Source organism: Ischnura elegans, chromosome 2, assembly GCF_921293095.1.
Source record: "Ischnura elegans chromosome 2, ioIscEleg1.1, whole genome shotgun sequence".
Classification (NCBI taxonomy): domain Eukaryota; kingdom Metazoa; phylum Arthropoda; class Insecta; order Odonata; family Coenagrionidae; genus Ischnura; species Ischnura elegans.
This window is the reverse complement of record NC_060247.1, coordinates 30,668,756-30,692,040: the sequence shown is the minus strand read 5'-3', so window position 1 is coordinate 30,692,040 and position 23,285 is coordinate 30,668,756. Positions and strand designations below refer to the sequence as shown.

The following is a 23,285-nucleotide window of genomic DNA, read 5'->3' as shown; positions in this document are numbered from 1 at the left end:
TGAAGTCTCCAAACGTATGGCATTCATATCTACGAATTGAGTTAATTATAAACCGTAGAGCATCGCACTGGATCATTCTTCCCCAGATTTACCGTAGTGATGATCTGTATTGACTCCTAGTGGATAGAAATAAACTTCAGTTGGAAATCAAAGTTCTTGTGATACTTCCCCTTAAATAAAAGATGTAGTTATTTGAAAATTTCCAGTGATTATTTTTCTTTTGTATGTTTTATTAATCATATCCTTGCCCTTTTATTAACTCTGGGCTTACTCTTGTAGCGCGGTTAATGGTTATAATTCGAATAATTTTTCAACGTGATCCCATCTTCATATTTGTGACATACTTTTTCTTTTCCCACTGCTCTTCTTCGATCGCGAATACCTGTTGATACCCTGTCATCCTGCAACCACCCCATATGTATGAACTGCGAATGGAAAGAAAAAACACTATTGTTTGGATAATTTTGGCTTCAGAAAAATCTACTGATTATCCCTGGCGCGCAACTTCCATAATTGTTCCATAGAAAGTAATGTAGTTAACAACCGCATCAGATAATTGATGCATGCCTTTCTAAAATTAAATACTTCTAAGCATTATCGGGTATTGACGTAGATTGCCAGTCTTAGGCCATCGGCTGCTGCAAACTTTCTCTTAATAGGGGTCTTGTGTTATTTCATATTTAATTTTCGTGGTGAAATCGTCGGTTCCTTTCTTCCCAATGAACATGTGTCTTGAAAACGGAGGGAAATTAGAAAAGCGAAGATGGGTGATGATCATTGTGAGGTGAGTTATGAGTGATGTCCCACTGATGACTTGACCTTCAGGCAAATGCAAGAATAATGGTTCGCCATATTTTTTTTATAATCGTCGATTACCATACAGTTTGAAAAATAATTGTGCTCTTATACTTCCGTTTTATCGATCCGCAGCCCCTTCTCGAGATATTCGCCACGAAAAATCGATCGCTTTACCCCTTTTGCTGATGAGTTAATGACGTCACTGACGTCACTCATTCTTGCCATTTGTTAAGGTTTTGACAAAAAATATGTGCGTAATAAATGAATGGTAAAAATTTCAGTTGAATACTTCGGTCGAATATTAGAAATAAAAGTAAAATCTTAAAAATTAAAAAAAATTATCTAAGGCACTACTACTTGCAGATGTCATGGTAACACTATATTTGGTGGGGTTATCCTTATGAATATTTATACGAATATATAATCTGAAGGGAAATGAGTACAGTTTCTAATTTGGATTTTGCCTGATTGCAAATCAATAATGAGTGATCCATCATATTTATTTCCATTAGCACTCCATCCCGTCACACCAGTTTTGCTGGTAATAGAAAATTACGCGATTTTATGTCGATAAATGTAAGTCAAGGGGAAAATTGCGGTATGTGTGAAGCCGTTGTGTGTAACGGATCGTTTTCCGATCTCGTCAAGTTATTCCGTCCCAGTGCCAGCTGTAGATCGTTTTATAATAGTCGACATTCAAGTTTTCCCACGTCATTGAACTATCATGCACTGTCGGGCGTGTAAATCATATAAAGCAATTTATTTGTGGAACAGATAAAGCACGTACACAAAGCCAGTGTGTACTGAACGTTTTTTATGTGAATTGTCCTCCTTGGAACACAACTCGCTGAATTGAAAAGGGTCGGTTGCTCCCATTGTTATAAATAATGCATTGTGTCTCTTATGAAGGTCGGTTTTTACATAAATGTATGCCAATTGGAATAACTGCGTACTAATGTGATAGACGTGTTTCCGCTAATTGGTTCAAATCATTAAGAATTGATTTTTTAGATTTTATAAGCACTACCTTCCTATCGTGGATATCATGGTGTCGCTGGCCACTTTGTGCCTTCTTCTTATTTACCCTGTCTTCCTTCTTAATTATGTTAGTCCTTTTTCAGGAAAAGAGGTCCTAACATCCTATTGTCAATGCAATACATTGAATAGGGTGGTACCAACGATGTACAAAAAAATCGTCCTATAAATAACTACCTCCAATTCATAAATGTCTGCATTGTTTTCGATCCCTCTGGCTCACTTATGGCTACGCATCACTTCAGGTCGGCCAGTCCTATTTTGTCTTTTTTGTTGCCTTTTTCTCCCTCAAAACTTAAGTTATCATCTTAAATTTTCAGTGTGTATGGAGTAGACCCTGGTCATTTTTTTCCCTAATCTGAATTTGAAAATGTAATCAAACCTAAATAAGTAAGACACAGAGTGTACATCGTAGCAGTTTACTCAGGATGTAGAGCGAAGACCCGAAAGGACCCATCAAGGAACCTTTCATGGAAGCCTCTTTGCTCGCTTCTTCAGTACTTCAACCTGGTGAGGATGGGTGAGGGTAGAGCTCACCCCCAAGCTTAGCCGCGGGCGTGTTATTTTTATGTTTTAAAAGCAAGGTACCCATATCGTTTCCCTTAGCGGCAACACTCAGCAATGATTGTTTTGGTCATCGTTAAAGGTTTTCTTCTGGAATCCGAAAACCAGGTCCCAGGTTGAATCCTCAGTCCTTCGATAAACATCTACTTGGCCTGAATGATCCCTCCGATGATGAAAAAGAAAGTTATATGGTATTTTCCTCTATCCTTCATTCCATTTTTCCCGAGCTAATGAGGGAAGCTTGGTATCCTGGGAGTCGAGGGCTGGGCTGTTGACCAAATGATTCCTGTTTCAAATCCCGGTAGAAGCAAACGGATATACTCTTACAAAGCCTTCGTAGAGCAAGATGGCCCAGGGATAGGAACTGTGCCCCTACCTCGAATATGTGACATTCACGAGACCCTAACTGAGCGTGGGGTGTGTTTCTCTCTCTTCTATGTAAAATTTTCAGGATTAATCCCTGAGTGGGTGATAAGCCTGCATCATCGAGTAAGGTGACCCTTGCAGCGAAGATGCGCCGTAAGTCGTGGTCCTATTTTCCTTGTGTGCTTTGATAATTTATTTATGTATTTAACTATTCAAACAGCCTTTATGGCCTTTACATTGAATATAAAACTTAACTTTTTAGCTTTAAAAAAGAGAGAAATTAACTTACAATTAGTCTCTTACCTGTATGCCCTTGATGGTCTACGATTACCAATTCAGTCACCTTAATCTCCGTTGTTTGCACCGATACCATCTGCGATCGCGTCTCTTCGAGTGTTTCGGAGAGTGGCCACCGCACCGCCACCTGTTGGCCTGCGCCCTAAAAAAATCACCAAGGAGAGAAAAAAGACAGAGAAACCTTGGCGAGAATTCGCGCCCCGAGGGCCGGAATCTTGAAATCTCTTCGCCGGCAGCAGCAGCGGCGGCTGTGGCGACCGGCAAACAGCCACACACGCACTCGCCGGTCTGCGTGCGCCCGTCCTAGTTGGGAAAGTAACCATAACAGTTTAGCCTGATGTTGCTAAAGTCAATTTATGAAAAACTTCCTCGTTACGGCTAAAGTTACTTTCTCTCAAAAGTAACTCGATAAAGTTAAAATAAAAAAGCTTTTTCTATCACTTTGGCCATATTTTCCATTGGTATGATGCTTTTTAGTTTGAGTTATGTCTTTTTCTTCTTATTACGATAAATTTATGGAATATAACTAGTATATCAGTAAATTTTATCAGCTAAAGAATAATTTAAATATCGAATGGTTTATTGTCATGCATATGGTTTGCGGCGCGATATGATGTAAATTCTAAACGTTGTGTATGTGAGACGTTTATCTATCTTCTGTTTAATTTATTTCCGTATGGCACGTATCGTTTTATAACTGTTATGTGGTAGGTAACCTTGATAATGGGATGTTGGGACAATATATATGGGTCTTAGGCAGTTGTCAATGTTTTATTATTCAACTAGAAGCGTCCTGCGGTTATAAATTAAGGGGAATGTCTTATTCAAGCAGCAATAAAAGGATAAAAAGTCAGATGCTTGAGTATATCACTTAAACTAGTAGGTACATTTTATAGTTAACTGTATTATCAAAGATTATCCTTAATGGATAATTTTTAAATCGTTAATCCATCGTATGGTTGCTAACGTCCTGTCTCCTGCCTTCCTCTGCCTAACTTTCCAAGGCGCTTGCCTTGTCCTCTTCGCTCCTACTTGTTTATTTTTTTCCTCCATTCCGAGACGGGAATTTTGTAGGGCACCGGTGGACCTCTCCCATACGTCATCAATGTGGAGCCTTGTTCGCCGGCAGAGGAGAGGAGGTGGAGTGTAAACATTCTGTCCCGCGTGGATTTTTTTCACTCATCTCACGGCGAAGAGAAAGCACCTCGGACGTACCTTATGTTATTCCTCCATTATGACCTTTCCCCGAAAGCCTTCCCCAGTCACCGAACTTTCGTATTCGAGCTGCCGTACTTGAAAGGGTCCATGCTATTTTTGTCTGGGGTACACGGTGAAGGCGATCGTAGAAAATGGTCACTATTTTTAAATTGCATCGGCCTTGGTGGCGGCGGGGATAAGTCCTCGCCTACCATACCGAAGGTCGCCGGTTCGTGTCCCGCCTGGATGGGTTTCACCTTCCAGGACACGGGTGTGTGTGATCTTCTGTTGTTGATTCTTTAAAATCCCGATGTAAAGGATTTAAAAGAAACTGCAAAGGTGGTTTCTTATACTCCCAAGGATTAAGAGGGGATAAATTGCCCATGTAAGTCCGCGAATCCTTTTCCCTCCGTTATGAAGATGGGATATTAAGCATAGCCTCACCGCATACAAGTAGGGTAGAAAGTATATTTAATATTATGATGGCGTGATAAATATATCAAACGAAAAGTAATTCATTACAGCCAAACTATAGCTTGATGAAACGACGAACAAATCAGCATTCCGAATAGATTTAAAATGCTTTATCAAAAAAGGCGTTGCAACGTTCGTACTCTACCCTTGTTCGTCCTTTTGAGATGCGTTCAATTTATTAATTATAAAAGAGTAAATACTCGTGAGGAGATCATGTAGTGCGTGAACCCTGCAATTTTTTTTATTAGCCGTAGTTGTGTTATTACAAAAATGTTATTAACAGGAATGTTCTGCGTGCGAGTTCTTTGACTTCAACCTCTGCAAAGGATTATTTTAATACCTCGCCTCTCTACTGATTGGCATGCCAAGCTTGGTTTGGTTTATTTTTCTTTGAGCCCCGTTCCGGTTATCCTTCGAAACGTTGCAATCTCTCGATTTCCTTCCGTTTTTTAGCAGAGATATTCAGATGATGATATTTTTCACGCATCTCTTTTTTTCTAATTTCCCCAAAATTAACCTATCAACTTCCTTATTTTTAATCTGTGAGCATTTTACCCCGTGAACCTTCACTCGTGATGCTATCTGTCTCCATAAGATTTGATCAAATGAAAACGGCCTCTCCCAAGGTTTTTCCGTATAGGCGCGTAAATTTTATCTTTCTTGGAGTTTACATTCATCCTGTTTCTTTTTTTTTTGGGAGGTGAAAGTCTCTTACACATTTGAAAAAATTGGCCGTCGTCCATAAATTCTTTTTGGAATCGACGGATTCTTCATGAAGAATTTTACTGTGGCTATAGGCGTCATCATTTTTTTATTTACCTTTTCAGTAACAAGGGGGTGTAACGCCGTCATATTTGTGTTTATTGATTTTATGTTTATTGATAAAGTTGTTGCTACGGTTTTTTTGGTTGTTGTGGGTTGTTGACTGTAAAAATGAGAGAGATTGTGTCGCGTTACAAATATGTAGAAAATAAAAGAGCATTTTAAAAGTTTAGTTGTTGGAACCAATTCGTATAAGCGAGTGATATTTCCACTGAAATCTACTAGAGAGCGATAATAGCAAAGGCGGCGTTACAGGGGTTAGTTAGTAAAATGCGGCTTCTTTCATCTTCGTAGTTATTCAAAGAGAACGTATTATGAGGTCTTAAGTAGGTAGATCTCGAAAAAATAACATGCTTTATCCTTTGTTGACTCTTTTTTCAATCGTGACAGGCTTAATCCATCACGTATTGGTTTATTTACATTTACTACGATTATTATGAAGGTGGATACGCGTTTTTGATAGTCGGCCAAAGGTTAAATTCTAACACGGGAGTATTCGCGTCTTTTGTGTGTATTCAAAAACCTCGTTTCGTTTGAATGGTAAACACGTATTTATATTTTAAATTAGTGCATAAAATATTATCAATTTCAGTCGATATTATTTTCATTTCAAATTTAATATCATAGTTAGCATCGTCTCTCCTTTATGCTGATATTGGTTTGACGCAGCCTTCCATTGATTCCTATACAGCAAATCTTTTCATGTTTACGAGTTTTTCTAAGTTAACTTACGGTATCCATTGTAAAAACACAAATTGTAATTTCCACACTTAAATAGTGTGGAAAACTATTCCATTTCATTACAATAAACAATACCAAGGTTAAGATACAAAAGCCACGCCAAATTCTTGATAAACCTAACTTTGGTCAAGTATTTTCTTCGAATCTTAGTATTTGACCTTACTTTCAAGGTAATAACTAACATGATGTAATTTACACACTGTTTAAATAGTGAGGAAAACCACACTATATAAACAGGGTGGAAATTACCTCTTGTGTTTTTATCATGGATACAGCAAACTTCCACAAAATCAAGCCTGAAACGATTTTAGTTACCTTACATTATTTTTAGCCCTTGAAGTGCGGTAACTTTTTCTTACGTTTTGCACACTGACAGCTACATTTACCCAAAATTTTTATTGCTATCTGGATATCTTGCCCTTGGGCACTTTCCCTCGCCGTAAGGATCACTAAGGAGCTTAACTCTACCAGACCAGCCCTCGTGACAGGGGGTGCCTCCTGCAAAGGGGGTCTCTTCTGCACAAGGGGCCTCTTCTCCACTGGTTGGCTGCTAAAATCGTGAACGCTCGCAGCCCAAGAGTTGAATCCTAATTTGGATCCACTATTCAGATTGACAACATGATGCATATCGTACAAACGGTCACGTTTCTATCTGCGAAACGCTTCAAACGAAAAACATTCCTCGTAGAAAGTGTGTGAGTGTTATAAATTTCCTTTTTCTCAGCGTAAAGGCGCCCGCTTCCCAATTTCTGGTCATTTAGCGTGTGATAGTTATCTAATTCGCTTGCTTTCGTTTCAGAAATGTGCCCCTTTTTTGGGGAAAAAACGTGAAGTTCTCAAGCGGAAGTCGAAGGAGACAGAGAGAATGGCTGAGCGTTGGTTGTCTCAGTGTTCGATCGCTAGACTGCGATGCACCGCTGATTTTCTTGTGCAGCGGAGTCGAAAAGGAACCGCGTCAAAGGTTTTCATTTTTTTTCTGCGACGAGGATTCTGAAGTCCATTGATTTTGTTTTTAGGATTTCACCGTTAAAATTTTCTCTTCTTCCCTTTTTTTCCATACGTCATTTAACTGTCAAATCTGACGTATTTACAGTCCTTCTGACAGAGTCGGGAAGTTTACTGCATCCTTGGACATTTGTTTATGCAAAGTGCTGCAGAGAGTGAAATAAAAATGTTGACTGTTTTAAAATATCGGTGTTTCCCTGTATTATTTCGTCTTCATATCATGTGACTACGGATAGTCACTCATTACTTAACTTATTTTATGGAATAAAAAACGAAACTTACCGAAGTAAACACTTCTCCGGTGTTATAAGCAGGTTTTTATTTTTAGTGCAAGTATTGTCTTCGTGTGTACGATTAGCCATTTACAATGGGATTCTTGGTTGGGGAAATCGAAGGGAGAGGAATACTTTTTCAGGTATTTTAGCGATTATTAAATTCCGAGAAGTAAGTTTGGAGTGAGTGTGCCTTCTTTTATAATAGCCTGGCTGTAATAAACCATGTGGTGTTTTTTCATTCCTTAAAAATACATCGCTGTCCTCAATCAGTTAAATGCAATTGAGTAGTAAAGGACAATCTTTAACTCCAATTAACGCTTGCGCCTGATTGTTATCTAATCATTATTTTAAATTACTTCTCTTTATTTTTTAAGCCTGTATTTCACTCACCGAGGATAACTTGTAGCGCAGGCTTCCAAATAGGTACCAAATAGGTTTATTTTGGTTTAAAATATCACTGAGACTATTTCCCTACCTGCTAGATCCCGGCGTATCGTGGCGTGACTTGACATAATACGAACAGCATTCGCAGGAGGATACAAATGCTGGAATCGGCCCGAATCAGTCGAAATTAGTTAAGTTCGATAGAAAATCGGACTTGTACAATATAAAATGAGAATTTACTATAGACCTTACGTTTTCTGTACGAATCTTTATATTTATGAGTGGAGTCCAGAGGAGTTATTCGAGTATATTTTCCTTCCCCAAAGAAGAAATACATATGGCTGTTATTATGATTTACATGAGTTGCCTATTAATTTTCTTTATTTCAGCGCTGCGTGTATATATTTTGTCTTGTTTAAATTTGAAAGTAAATTGTTCAATTCCTTTAATGCGGACGAATCGCCTTGTTGTTTTGTCCATAACTCAGCGATAGCGTAGCTAGTTTATTTTTATTCGAAAACGAATCTGTTTGGTTCGTTTCATTACAAAAATAATTTAAGAAGTAGTATAAAAATTTGAATCAAAGTTTATCAGCGTGCTTCGAGTCTGTTCCAGTCGATGTCAGAGTTGCTAGTTCGCTCTTCAGAAGGTATTCAAAGGCAGAAAGAATATGCTATGCCATATAAGGTGCGCGCTTTCCGCATCCCTTCTTTCGTTTGTTCTCTATTTTTCCCCTTCGACTCTCATTTCATTGATCGAAGTTAGTGTGGCATAAGAAAACCTGCTGGCGTAGTGGAACCCACCGCGTCAAGTATCAGACCCAGTGCTTGGATGGAAGACGTTTCACCGTTAGACACGCGACTATGCGACCCAGTGGAAGCAGGACCGCTGTTTGCCTGCTGGGCACGCCTCTTCGAACTGACTTCCCATGATTGACATATTGTGGAGCTTTGCTTTCAGTTAGACTAATGCCGATGATGTCCTAGTTCTTGCCGATTGTGCCCACCGCATGGGTGATGTTTCTGGTGCTGATAAATCACTGCCTGGTATTAAGTGAGCGAGCTGTGTCATATTTTTCCTATGGGCGAAGAACAAACGTAAAATTACAAATACTTGTACGTAGTCAGGGTCATAGTTGGATTAGTATGGGATTTTAACGAGTTTTTTTTTCAGGTTTTGTGATATTAACCAGCCTCTTGGAGTTTTTACTCTTCGGAATTCCTCCTAAGCATCCAGTGATCATATTAGCCTCTATATTTGACACAGAATCAATGTGTACAATAGCCATTTCATGCTCTACGCGATTGATATTGCTGGATCTAGGGAGAGGTAATTTCCTTCAAATGTACCTACTGCCAAATGGAATTTTGAAAGTGGAACTCCCTTTGTATGATACGGATAAGAGAGGTTCCCCCTTATTATATTAATTGGATGTGATAGTAGGAATCGGGAATTGTTACTCTGAATAATAATTTAGTAGATTAAAACGAAGTCCGTCTGTATTATAGCTATATATGTATAACACTCATGGGTATTTCCTCTGAAACTCTGTCTTTTTACACTTAGTTTTTTAACTATTTTTAAACACTGTCATTTTAGATAATTGTTGCTATACTGAGGCCAAAGCGTAGGACCAGATGGTCACAGAAGAAGGATACTATGAGCTTATCTAGAAAAGTGGCTAAAATGTCTAATTGCTACAAGCACAACTTCCATAGCCTCTATTTGTTAGAAAATACTGATTCAAATATGGCAGATTGTATCCGTTGCGTTTATGATGATCCTTTTCCTCCGCATTTTTTACGACATTCCATTCTCTACTCGTACTGCCTGATCAGCATTTTAATGCGTTTCCGAATTTGACTGCATTCATTAGTAAAATTGTATAAGTATTATTGACTCTTTCTTCCCAAGGCGAAAAACATATATTTTTTAAATGTATGCGTCTCTTTGGCTATGACGAAAGAATATCATAGAAATGGGGAATGTCATTCGATCCATACACTTAAGAGCGAGTTTCTTAGTTAAAAAATAATTCACTTTTGACTTAGGTTTCAAGTGGTTAGCTAATTGCCTCCATAAGGTAATAAAATCGATTGGTGGAAAATCTTTACAGTTGATTGTTTCTGCCACTTTTAGATAATGGCATCTCATGTGGAAACAACGCAGGTCGGTCCTAAAGAAGTTCGAGTATGGATTGAAGTTTCCTTTCTAATCGAAACGTTCGGAATATTTCAGTCACAAACACTGAATAGTTATTACTTTGAATTACAGTCTTTGAACATTTACAAGTAATTGTTTCAATCTTAGTTCTTTGGAGTCTTGTCACATTCATAGTAAATAAGAACTTTTTTAAATCTACTCTTCTTGAAGCGACCTGGATTTCAACACAACAGCGTTACTCAGATGCAGGCTCTACTACTGTGTTGAAGCCCGGGTCATGTGGTTCATCATTAAATCATGGATTATAACAGATCGTTTTTTCACAATGAACAATGAAAATTTGATCAGGAGTAGTCCTGCGAACTTTTTGAAGTCCCCGGCTCGCTCCCATGCCTATTTCAAGAGGACTGTGAGGAGGAGGCCCATTGCCATCTCATAGAAGGGTGATTTCTGTTGCCACTTCGGTTTTCAAAAATGTCAAAGGTGATGAGTGCAATGCAATCCACTTTTTTCCAATATTTTGCAGTGTAATGTTTGCAATGAAGAGGAATAACATTGAGCTTCGATTAATTTGATATATCACGGTATAAATTTCTGCTAAAACCCCTAATTACACCTTATTTTCCCGTGAAACTCGGATCACTTCTTCCGTCAGCGACGCGAGTGGCGACTTTTGTAAACCCATTTAAATGCGCGGCGGTTGACAACACATTTCCAGGCCGGATTGAGGATTCTCTTTTGTAATATTCGTGGCCCATCTTTTCGATTCCTCGCGGAGTAGACGAGAGGTGGCTTGCTGAATTGGGAGGGAGGGAGGGAGGGAGAGGGGGTACCGGAACGAGGGCGAAGGAGGAGGGTGCTGGCGCGTTTGGGGTCGACCACTGATTGTTGAGTACCCTCCCTCCCACCACATCTTCCCACCCCTCTTTTTCCTCTTCCTCCTCCTCAGCGGCGGGCCGGTGTGTTCACGGGCCTACGTGTGGAGACGCTGGTTTTTATATTTATTTTTTTCATAAGGGTGTCAGGTAGAAAGTCCGTGAAATCTCATTTTCTATCTCCCGACGGCTCTTATGTCGGAATTCCGCCGTAAAAATCCCGGCCGGCTGTAGGACCACCCTCAGCGGTTTCCTGCATCCTCTATGCCCCCTTGTCGTTTTTTCTGCCATTCCGACGAGGTTTCGTCAAATCAAGTTGAAGTGGGTGGTGAGATATCGCTCCTCCTCTATCGGAGTCATAATATGGTGGTTTCCCGTTGCCGTGCGCTTTGCGGTGTGGACGCGGGAATATTTGATGGAGCCCAAGAGCGGGGAATTTGAGGTCGTTGAGTTGTATCAAGCGTTGATCAGTGCTCAGGATAATCGAAGGCCATCCAATTGGGCATCAGTGGAGACATTTTCCCCTTTTCTTTCTGGCGTCCCCTCTCCAGGACATAAAGTATGTACCGTCAAAATTCGCTCTAGCCGGAAGTCTGATACCATTTTAAATACTATAGCGATTTAATGAATGTTGCCTCCCCATCCGCCTTCCCTCTCGTATCATTTTTTTGGTATCCTTAGGTAATTTTATGGTTGCGGGGCCGCGGATTGCCTTGCCTTTTATTCATATGACATATCAGGCGAGTTGGTAAAGCAGTCATCTGTAAGCCTGAAGTGATATATGGCGTCTTACTTTTATTCTCTGCCATCATGAATCATTTTTCCAGGTGAATTCAAATTTACGTACATCGTACGAATACTCGAGTGAGAACAAAATCTGTGAAATTTGAAAATTTTAACGCACGAGCAAAAGCAGCTCCCACCCCCCTCCCCCTCCCGAATCCATCAGAAGTGAAACCCACCGTAAAGGGGTGTCTACTGTACACAAAAACACCACTAAATATTTTTAACTTTGCGGATTTTCTTTGTGTAATCTCTCCACCTCCTCTCCCTTTTCGTTACCGTTCTATATCCACAGTTGCTTCTTCTTAAGCTTGAATTGCGTGCATTTCACATACCCCACTTCTGGAGATTGACCCTCAGTCCGTTACTCGAAGGACGAAATCGGTAGCTGCGAGCAGAGCTCAGTCAGTGTTTTTCCCCTCAATTTTTCACGCCAATGCCGCGGGACGTCCCACCGCGGATTGGATTCGTTCTGGAGAATCGGAAGACTGCGTTTTACGGATTTTGATTGCGACTTGTCGGCGCCGCCCGCTGCCTTATAAAATCTCCAGGATGGGGCTTGCCGAGTTAAAGCTCGCCTTTCTTTGTTGTAAGGGATGAGGAGTGAGCTGTCATCGTGGTCGAAAGCGCATCTCGTTCCTCCGCCAGGATTCTCCTTACAAATTTGATGGCACAACGGAATTAAATAATTGTTAATTTATGAATAAATTAATCCTCTAGAAAGAGAGTAAATTATTCCTCCAGGACGAATATCAGTGTCAAGGTGAATGTCAAATATTTTCGTAAATTATGTTTTGGGTACGTTTTCTCCGCATCGCGACCAAAGACAATAAAAAAAATATTAGCGCAATAAAATTTATAACCCGTGTTTTTAACTTTATTTTACTTATAAGTATATGCTTATATGCCTATTCCATGGTACTAATGTAAATATACGAGAGTATAGGTGGCTAGGCTCGTATAAGTGGCTATTGCTCAAGGCTCCTTAGAATTCATGGGATACGTCACTCCCGGTGGAAGGGTCTCATTTGGTTAGATATTACCAGTTAAAAACTTGGCCTTTAAAAATAATATTTATGTGCCGATCCCATGGTGCTAATGTAAATAAATGTTATAATAAGTGGCTATTATATCTACAGTCTCCTTAGCATTTAGGGCACACGTCATTCCAGCTGAATTGGTCTTTTTTGATACAATATACTAGTTAAAAAGATCATATGCTATCGCTTTGAAATTTTCAGAATGTTTATATTTTCCACTTTGAATACTATAAATTTGCTTTTATATGAAATTTTACCTCAAAATATTCTCGGTTTAGATTTTTATTTAAGTCAAGGGCAAATTTTTACAAGGTTTTTCTCTATAAACCCCGTAAATTTCGAGGTCATAACATGTGTGTTAGGCGAGTAATCTGTCGGACAAAATTCAGCCGGTCGAGAGGGAATGGTCCGTCTACTGAACATGTTCGTTTGTTATATTTATGCATACATTTTTTCCAGTTTTAACATATTTTTTGTCGCCTATCTGTGGTGTATATTGTTATACTCATATGTTGCTATTTTTGTGAAACTTCATTGTCACTATGTTATCCATTTTTTAATGATACATTTTCACTCATTTATGTATTTATTTATATTTTTTAGAATCCATTTCAATCGTGATGTTGATGATCGTCTGGCTTTGAATCCGGTCGGGAACTTGTCAACCCATTTGGTATGCAGTATTTTGAATTTCTTCATTTTATGCTTATGATTCGTTTGTATGATTCTTTTGTCATGTTTCCAACGTACGAAACACTCCTGCAATTCGATATTATGGTTTTCGTGCGAGCTGCTAAAAGGCCTGTGAAAGTTGAAGTTGTGAGTTGTAAAATTTCGTGTATACAAATAAGTTAACTGTGTATCCGAAAAGAGCTCATAATCTAAAGTTTGTGTACAGCAGTTCATGTGTGTTGTGCTTGATTTTTTGTTACAGTCCGCGCACCCATTCCTTGTTATCTAATCTCTTCTTCGAAGTCTGGGTTATGCTAATCAAATAATGATCAAATATATCTCCATCATTGAGATTAAGCGTCCATGACAAAATATTATTTACGAAACCATAGCTGAGCGTATGCAACTTATTTGTTGAATCCGTTTCATTCTGCCTTAAGTCATTGCGCTTTTCATGTCGTTCCGTGAAACTCCCAGCTGAAATTATTTTAACCTAAAAAACTATGCATGAAAGCCAAAATAACTGATATTAAAATTTTAATTTTGCTCTTTCTAAAAGAAAGTTGTATGACGTCAATATTCTCTTTCTTTCTACCCATTGTTACCCGTGTAGGTTTTTAGAATTATTTATCGTGAGGAGTGTTCTTCTTTCTTTTGTATTTTAATGAAGCACGCATTTGGGCATAATGTTTAACATTAATATTTATAGTTTTGCGCAAAATGTATGATCTCTGAAACGTCCAAAATGTGTATTTTCTCTTGTCTGAAGTGCCAGAGAAGCTGAGATTACCCGGAGCGTAGCGTGCTTATTTTTTGGTAGCGCCGCCACGTAAAAGAGTTCAGTATGGTACATAATTTTTTTCTAAATGTGACCACAATTTTTCCCCGAAAAAAATTCATGTGCGCCGCGCCGAGTTTGACCCGCTTGTGGTCAGCATGGGAATACGAACCTGGTGCTGTCGGTATAAACTGGGACATAGCGGGAAAAGAAATAGTATGCTCCTTTGTTCCTCAATTTTTGCCAAATCTATTGGTGACACCAGAGGATCTTTCTTTCTGAAATTAACTTAGACCTTAACAATTCAGAACAGGAGTGGTGTTTGAAATGTTAACCCTGACCTAAGCTTAATCTTATACGGAATTTTTCTCTCCAACTTCAGTTGCCTTCGCGGTATTTTATTTTTTCGTGTAATATATGGTACTTTTATCTATACAGCTATTGTTTTAGAAGTTTTCCACTCTTTTTACTCTTCTACGATAAGTTCATTAACAAGATCATAGAGAATTTAATATTTTGTTTGATTCAGAAAGGGTAATTTCGAGATAACAAGGGTGGCTTATGTAAGTATTTTTACCTGAGCAGACAGGCATGTGAGATTCAGCTTTAAAGGTTTTGTTTTATGAGGTATATGTAAGGTTTAAAATACCCACCAATTGAATGAATTTTTGATTATAAGTCATAGTAATAAAGGCAAATCACCATTAAATTCACCGGTATTATTCCTATTGAAATTACATATTTTTTGGATTAAACTTCTTTGCTGAAATATGTTGTCCTCTAACATCTTCTAGGAATGATATAAGGAATGTTGATATTTAAGTCCGTATTAGTAAAATATTCTCTGAGTGTTACCAATGTTTTCTGTAATTTCACGGGAGTCATACATACCTACTCTCTTTCTTCTTTTTAGATGACATAATTATTTACGTTACACTGGTTTTGACGTAGTTGAAATAGACTTTTACTCGAGAAATCGGTAGTCATAGCAATGAAAAACCGTGTTGCTATTATTAAAGGATGATTTGCCTTTCCGGCTCGTGATCTTAGGTTGGACATAAGTATTATAAATGAAGAGTGGCATTTATCCCGATGAGATATTAGCTTTTACTAATCCGTGTCATCCGGTTGTAAAAATCAAATTGTATTTAGATGCCAGGTTTGTAACATTCAACTGTGATATTGTTATGTTGATGACAACAAAAATAAAACTCTCCATTATCACATTAACAATTGGACTTAACTAAGAGTACCACTGCATCTTTTTTTCACTTACTTTCGGAGGAAAATTTTCGGGAAACGCAATTTGGTCTAGAATTTGTGAATGAAGGAGGCGTTTTGTTATTACAATAATTACGCGGGAGCTATGATTCCCTGTGTTGATGACATCCTATTTTCTATCCCGTTTTCCCAAAAGCGTTATTTTAGACCGTTTATTTCGTTTCTCGGAAGGAGTCCATTGCGCACGTGCAGCTCTCGTATGCGCCAAAATGAGAATACGATCGTCTTCTGTTAGTGGCGCGAAAGAAGAGCGCCACCAACCGCTAGAAGCTGCTGGGACATTCTCTCCCAACTCTCCTTCCGGGTTGATTTTTATCTAATTTTTGGGAGCGGGCCGTGGGAACCGCCATTTTGTTAAGTATTTCGCTGTTGTTTTTTTTATCCTCATTGGGAATAGTTTCACGATTCCGCCCTCGTGAAAAGAATTTCTCGACTCAGTTCTTATTGAGTCCCGTTGACGGAAACGTCGCAGAATGTTTGTGTAGTTGTGGTGGGATCCCTCTCGTCTCTCAAAACGATCACGGCCGCAGCGGCGTGCAATTCGTCTTTGATTCTTCTCCCGACGAAAGGTTCAGGGAAAATCTTTCTTTACCGTTCTGAGGCCCGATGATCACTGTTATTTGCCACGCCATTTCACTCCTAAATTTGTTTGCACGTCGGCGGTCTGAAAAAAATTGACCCATGACTTGAATGAAGATATTTTCCTGCTTTCTCCGATTCGCGTAGGGGATAAGGATGTTTGGAGGCATGTACGAAGGGTGTGAATTATTCAAGGAAAAGAACAAATTTATGTGCAATAAAACCCTCTCATGAGACTTAAATCGTCGTATTGCCGTTCTCATGTGTCAAAAGATTCTTACTGCGGGCGGGTTTTAGGGGTGAATACATCTTTGATTTTCACTTTACAACTTCCTCATCGTTTTCCTCCTTTCCATTCGTCGGCGTCCGTTTATTTCAATGTTTTTGTAGCACGTATTAGTTAACTTTTCTGCTTTAAAATCTGAGAGTCTTTAATCAGTCAGGGTACGTAATATCTCCAGCATAAATCGTATCGTCCAGTAATTTTGAAAAATATCCATCGCAAAATGATGTTTTGAAGGTGTCATATCTCAGCCTCGAAATTCCCGTAGAAATATGTTATTAATAAGAATTATGTTAGGAATCAATTTTAAATTAACAATTTTTATCGACGGATTACATTCCTAAAACCCCCATCTGGGTACCTATGTCTATGTGCTCAGATAATTTAGTACAATATCTGTAATGGAAGCTCGAAGAACATATTAGAGAGTTGTTAAGGTACTTGGGAACCTTAATACGGGAGCCAAAAAGGGTCATTTGTCCTCAGTACCGGTAATAGTCTCGGCTGAATCTTACGGTGAGTAGAGATTCAATTCAACGAATAAGCAAATAAATAAAGTATAATATTCTTATTTAGTTATATTATTGATTATATTGGTGAGTAGAGATTCAATTCAACGAATAAGCAAATAAATCAAGTGTAATATTCTTACTTAGTTGTATTATTAAAAATAAAAATATAATTTTGATATCTTGTCTAACAATCAACTATCCAAAATCAGTAGAGAATGGAAATAAGTGGTTCATTTCCAAGTCATACGATAACTTTTCTACTAATTTGATAAGTAAATTTTTAACTAAGTTGCTATGTTTGTTTCTGTTCATTTTGTTCCTGATTGAAATCATCAAAAGGTGACTGGGCTTTGGCGTTGTTGTGGAAATTTCATGTTTAGCCAGTTGAGGCATTTTATTTTTAAATTCGTTAAATTTCTCGGCGCGTGTTCGTTAAAAGTTAAGTTTTAGAGAATCAGTGCAACAAATCTTGTATTTTGTTTCTTCTTTTTTTTAAGTAGCCGAAAGTTATAATATATTAATCCTTTACCCCTTTAAGCAAATACTTTTGTTGACGAAGGTGTACGCGCGGCCTGCGCAGTGTCTTAAGAGAAAGTTGTTCTTTTTCTTTTTCTACAATTCATATCATTCACATGTGTACTTCTACTGTTTAAATACAGCCTTATGTTCTGAGTTTCCGACTCGTTGGTTGTTAGCTTGTTAAAATTTACAGAAAGTACCAGGCTCTACGTATGCGGATAAGTCACTGGTTGGGTGGCGCGGATTCTTGGAGCGTCAGTGTGCGATTGTCTTCTCCCAGGATTTCATGGGAACCCTCGACGAACAAGCTGACAAGAGTGAGAAAGGGACTATCAAATGTTCCTTAACCTGGATGCGTGAATTTCACACGCTTGTAGGTTCAAAATCGAGTGAGTCGTACGTCAGCCGACCATTAGGCCCGTGAATTGGGGTTTCTCGGTTAATAAATTATTTAAGAGAGATATCTTGATGAAATAACCGATTATTTCTGTCATTAGAGCTTATAATACAGAGGAGTAAATCAAGCGTAAAATTTTAGATCTCGTAAAGGATATGGAATTAAAGACTTGAGTTTTGGTTTGCCGTTATCGTCTTATTAATCGAATTAATGATTTCAAAAGTTGCTAAATGTATTTCTCTTAAGTAATTGCGTCCTTTCGCTTTTTGATGATGTGATGTACCGTAGGGATCTCGCAGCATTATAAAAATACATGCGCACAGATTAGTCCATCCTACTTGTAAAATAATTGTTACCGACTTTAATAACTTGTTCTAGGCTGTTTCGGTCTTAGATTGGACTACTACGCTCCCCGAGAATGTTATCTTAAACCTATTTTTATACTTGCTACATCTTTTGCTGAAGGTGGTCTTGCTACCGAAAAGTGTATGATTACTTGAATAAACTTTTCTCGGGCTTTCGTGTGGGTAAGAAAATCTCAGGCAACCGACGCTTCAGGTTCCGTCTAGTTACCTATTCTCAAGGATACTGATTAAAACGTCTATTCTATTCTATTCTATTCGCCGGAAAAGATTTAAATCATATATGAAGAGTTGAGAAGCCAAAGGGGGGAGCAAGTGATTTTTTTCTCAATAGAGTTAGGTAAAGTTAATTGTTAGAATAAACACACAAAAACTTGGCTACCAAGGGATACGAGTGAGTTTCTGTTCTGTGCTGACATACAGAGGAAAATCTAATGCACTACTAAACATCTAATTGATCTCATTTGTTTTCTATGCCTAATTTCTGTAGCTAACTCTGTTTAGAAAAAAAATCACTTGTACCCCATGACTTCTCACCCACTCATACATGATTAATATGTGTTGTTTATTTAGCCACGTTATCATCTAACTCTTCAATCCAGAATTGTTTAGAATTTTCAGCTCTTCGATAGTCTTCTTCTTCAAGAGGTATGAGTCTCCCTCCAAACAGTCGGAGCAAACAAAGGAGGACAAAAAGAATAGAGCATCAGGAAATAAAAATGGCTGGGGAATGGAAGAATTGGAGGACTGCAGTATATCAATTTTAGGATTGTGATGATAAAATTATTCTTCTTCTTGTTTAGCATCCTTTTTCACCTGTACATTCCAAAGACTTCGTCAGCCGTTCTTCATTTCCACTTGTCCTTCGATGATGGTCATTATCAGAGGTGGTACTTTATTCACTCCATCAACATAACCTAACGGCGAGGTCGCGGCTTGTCCCCTATCCCTCCCTGTGCACGGTGGTGGCCTAGTGTGGGACCGCTGGCCACCCACCCGAGCTTCGTCCAGTGGGTCCTCGGTCGTACCTCAATAGCAGAAGAGGAGGAGAAGAACTCCCCATCCCTCCCAAGTGGTCTTGTCCCTCTCCCCGGAAGACAGAGACTTGGCCCACTCTCTTCTCCCCTGCCCCCCACCTCAGGTCGTCATAGCGACACGTCTGCGACCCATCGCGGGGTGACGCTGATGGCGGATATTCCGCTGCTCCACGACCACACCGAACGGCAATCGGCTTTTGCCGCCTCCCATCCCCCGACTCCGAAGTGGCCCCGAAAAAATATGTGTTCTGCCCTACACGTCTTCTTCATCTTCCTTCGGCATTCTTCACTAGTCGCCGCTCACGCTATCACATCCACGCGCTAGCCGTGACAATCCGCGTGCATTCTCACCGTTTTTTTTTTGTTAACCGAGTACGTATACATCTATTATCTCCTTCCGACCAAAATGTTTTTTTTTATCTCTATTGGAAGTGAATAATTGGTCTGCATTTTATTGATTTTGTATGAATTTTCGTTTTTTTTGTATCCCCAAATAGCCCTAAGATCGTGCGTCTTTATTGTCTAGAATCGTAATCAAAATGTGGCTTTGAGAATTGTCAGTAGATCATTTGTTACGTTATAAAAATGATCTTAATAGTGTTTTTGAGCTCCTTGGACATTGCGGAATGTCAAAATATTTTTTATAAACCCGTATTAAGTAATCAATTATTGTCTTTGTGATGAGGGATTTCTGTGAAGTTTTCCAAGTTTTCTTGAAATCCGAAGGTTGATGTTCTCCTATGTCATGAGTTTCAATAGTTTTAAAATAAAATATGTACAATTATCCTGTTGATAAAAAACTTTAAAAAATTATTGAATGCGTAATTTATTTTAGTATAACTACATGAATCCCCAAAGCTGATCTAGAACGTTAAGTCCAAACAAAATCGCCTATAACTGATCGAGGAAATTTTACGAGGAAAGGTAATCTTACTCAGAATGAGCCTTCTTGACTTCATTGGGGGAAAAAATTATTTCACATACGTACGAGACCCAACGCCTGATGTTGTTATTATTAGTTGATATTAGTTCTACAGTTATAAAATTTTGGAATCTTTCGGTATAAAGTATTCGGTATAAAGAAAAGTCGCTGGTAAATGCATCACGCCTAATTCATGCCGATTCGATATCGGAGATGACATATACTCCACGCTATTGTGAATGATGAGCTTGCTATGAAAAGTGTATTAAGGCCTGATTAAACCGTACATTAACGCGTACAAGTCAATGTGTGAATGCATGAACGATTTTGGTGGAACGTAACATGCATGAATGCATGAACCAAATTAGAACAGTTTATATTTTCTGTTCATGCGTTCACACAAATTCGGTGGTTACACGGTTCATTTTCGTGTTCATTCACCCGTTCACATACATATATAGACATTAACTCGTGCGTGTTTATGTGTCGTTTAACCAGGCCTTAAGTAACCAAGAATGCAGCCTCCTCTATCCTCCTCCGTCTCCGAGGTGTTCTGTCTACGTGTGAGATGGTGTGCGAGGGAGCAGCGCTTGCTTTGGGAATGTGTCTTGAATGTGTGTGGCCTTGGTAGATTTTTTGTTGTCCTTCCTGCCCTCCTCTTCTCCTCAATGCACCGGCTTTAAAAGAGGGTGTGAGGGGGAGATTATAGCCTTATAGCTCTCTCTCTCATCCCCGCCTCCTTTCCTTCTCATTCCATCTCTCGACTCCGGGCATAACGGTTTTGTCCGTCCATTCCATCGCTCGGCAGCAGCGGTTTCATGGCGACTACTCTGGCGCCCTTGTCTGCGGTGGCGCTCCAATCGGCTGTGCGCCGAGCTAATTGAAGCGTTCAAATCGGAGGGATGATGCACCCTCCAACGGATGGGTCACCGATATGGACACTGGATTTTGGGCGTCGGTTATTAGGTGATCCCTTCAGGTGTTCACAACAACTTTACATATTGCAACATGACTTAAGGCCGGGCTTTATTTTTAAAAATCCAAAGGGAGTAAATTGCGTGAGATTTCGGTGGCCTTGCGTTATTCGCGGCGTTCATAGAAAAATTGCGCCAATCCCGGTGAAATTAGCGCAAAATTTATAGTATAAAATCGTTTCAGGCTTGATTTTTGTGGAAGTTCGCTTCCCTATTCGGAAGTTCGATCATGGTTTCAACACATGTGTTGAAACCATGGTCGGTCGTTGAGTGTTGAATTAATAAATGTGGAAATTACAATTTTTGTTCTTCATCACGAAAATTATCGTTTCATTTGGTCGTTTTTGAATCAATGTGGAAAAAGGCGTATGTTTGTTAAAAGCGCGCGGAATAGTAGTCATCTGTTTAAGTGCTTCCTGAGCATTTTACTCGTGTTCTGTCAATACAAACCGTGGATCGTGAAAGAAAGCATCTTTGGTTGAAAAATAAGATGGGTATACAATGGAATGGAGAAGTAAACTCCGGAAAAGACGGCTGCTATGCAACTGAAAACGCTCAACTCAATTTCAATGCAGTGTGTTTGCGGCAGTTAATTAATCAGAGATATGGTAGGTGGTGTCCTGTCCACGATATTGCCCCAAAGCTGTGACGCCAATTTTTGGTTAAGTGATTAATTTAAATTTATGGTTACTTTTTTCCATAAACACGCCTTCGTTATGATTTCACCAATTAATGACATATTCTTTCAATCCAACTATAAGTTCATTCTAACTGTGAGACTTTAGGCAAAATGATGTGGAAACGAATTATAACAGCACTGGTAAAAATATTGGTTATTTCCACTCACCAAAAAAAGTGTCCTAACTATGCTGTAAGAAGCGAAGCCAGTTGCATTTTATATTTTAATTTATGAAAGTTGCCTATATTTTTAAAGGATAGTCACAGCACAAACCGCACGTCAATCATGATATCGTGTTTGAAGGGCGTACTAAAATTGTCTAAGTACCTAATGGACTATGCATCGTTTTTGCTGCTGATTAATTTAAAATTTAACCTTTCATCAACTAATGATTATCCTAGGCGAATTACACCATTTCAAGTTTTGGCCAATCAAGAGACGATCTTTTCAAATTTTCAACCTCGTAGTCTTTAAGCCAGGATAAGTTAAGTAATTTTGAACAAGCCTTATACCATCGCAAAAACGTACGGGTTGTCATGGCAAAATTTCCTAATGTTGATAGAAAAGCTGCCAACCCACCATAAGGGTCTAAAACCTTACAGTGTTAGTATTACATATACCTTATAAACGATAGCTAAATTCAAAGTTATTTATTTCTCTCTCGCATTGATTCTTCTCTGTTCCGATTAAACGGACATAATTTAAACTCGCTCGCGAAGATTGGGAAGACGTGGAGACCTCGACCGCAGAGGTAGAAGATTGGGAATCAGACGCTCACATGCAGCACGCCGCAGTCATTTTTTGTTTTCATGTATGAGATCATTGGCATTGTTGTTGAAGTTAGAAGTTCCCATATTTTGACGAGGTTATTTGTTCCAAAATTGGATACCGTTTTGGTTACACTCAATTAATAGGACTGTGATTTTTGTTACGAATAGACTAACGCCGACGCTGGGTTTAGATCCCTTGGGACAAATCACCTTAGATTTTGGTCGGCTGTTACAAGTGCCATTCAATATCAAATCAGTGGTCTGTTTCACTGAGTCTTAATCAAATGCGCATAATTTGTGAAAAAATGGCGGAAAAAATTATTCGCGTTGACCTTGGAACTACGAAGAGTAGGCTCGATTCTGTCCTTTAGAAGCTTGATTATTTTTCCACTTGGACGTATTTTCATCGATTTCCAAAAATTCCCATTGTACGGGGACGAGTGCAGAGGGATTCGTTTCTTCTCAATATTTGCGATGTGGTGTTTTAATATCCTGAAGAACAGTTCTGAAAAGTTTTTACTTTTATACATCAAATAATTACGATATAAATTTCGGTTAATAACTTTAACAGTATAGTGATAACTTTTCTATCCTTAAAATTTGGATCGCTCTGTCTGTCAACGACGCGAGTAGCGACATTTGTAAACTCGTTCAAATTCGCGGTGTGTGACATCACATCTAGAATTCAACTCTGGTGTATC

General features: G+C 38.9%; 1 protein-coding gene across 6 annotated transcripts in view; it reads left to right on the top strand.

The window, feature by feature from the left end:
- LOC124153520 (rho GTPase-activating protein conundrum) overlaps window positions 1-23,285 on the top strand; it is a 230,020-nt gene that overhangs the window by 128,610 nt on the left and 78,125 nt on the right. For 3 of the 6 annotated variants that reach the window (XM_046526737.1, XM_046526736.1, XM_046526735.1), the window contains one exon: window positions 13,423-13,492. The exons of the other annotated variants lie outside the window; for them this stretch is intronic. The gene's annotated coding sequence lies outside the window, so the exon portion shown is untranslated. The remainder of the gene's footprint in view (window positions 1-13,422; window positions 13,493-23,285) is intronic. 6 annotated transcript variants of the gene reach the window in all.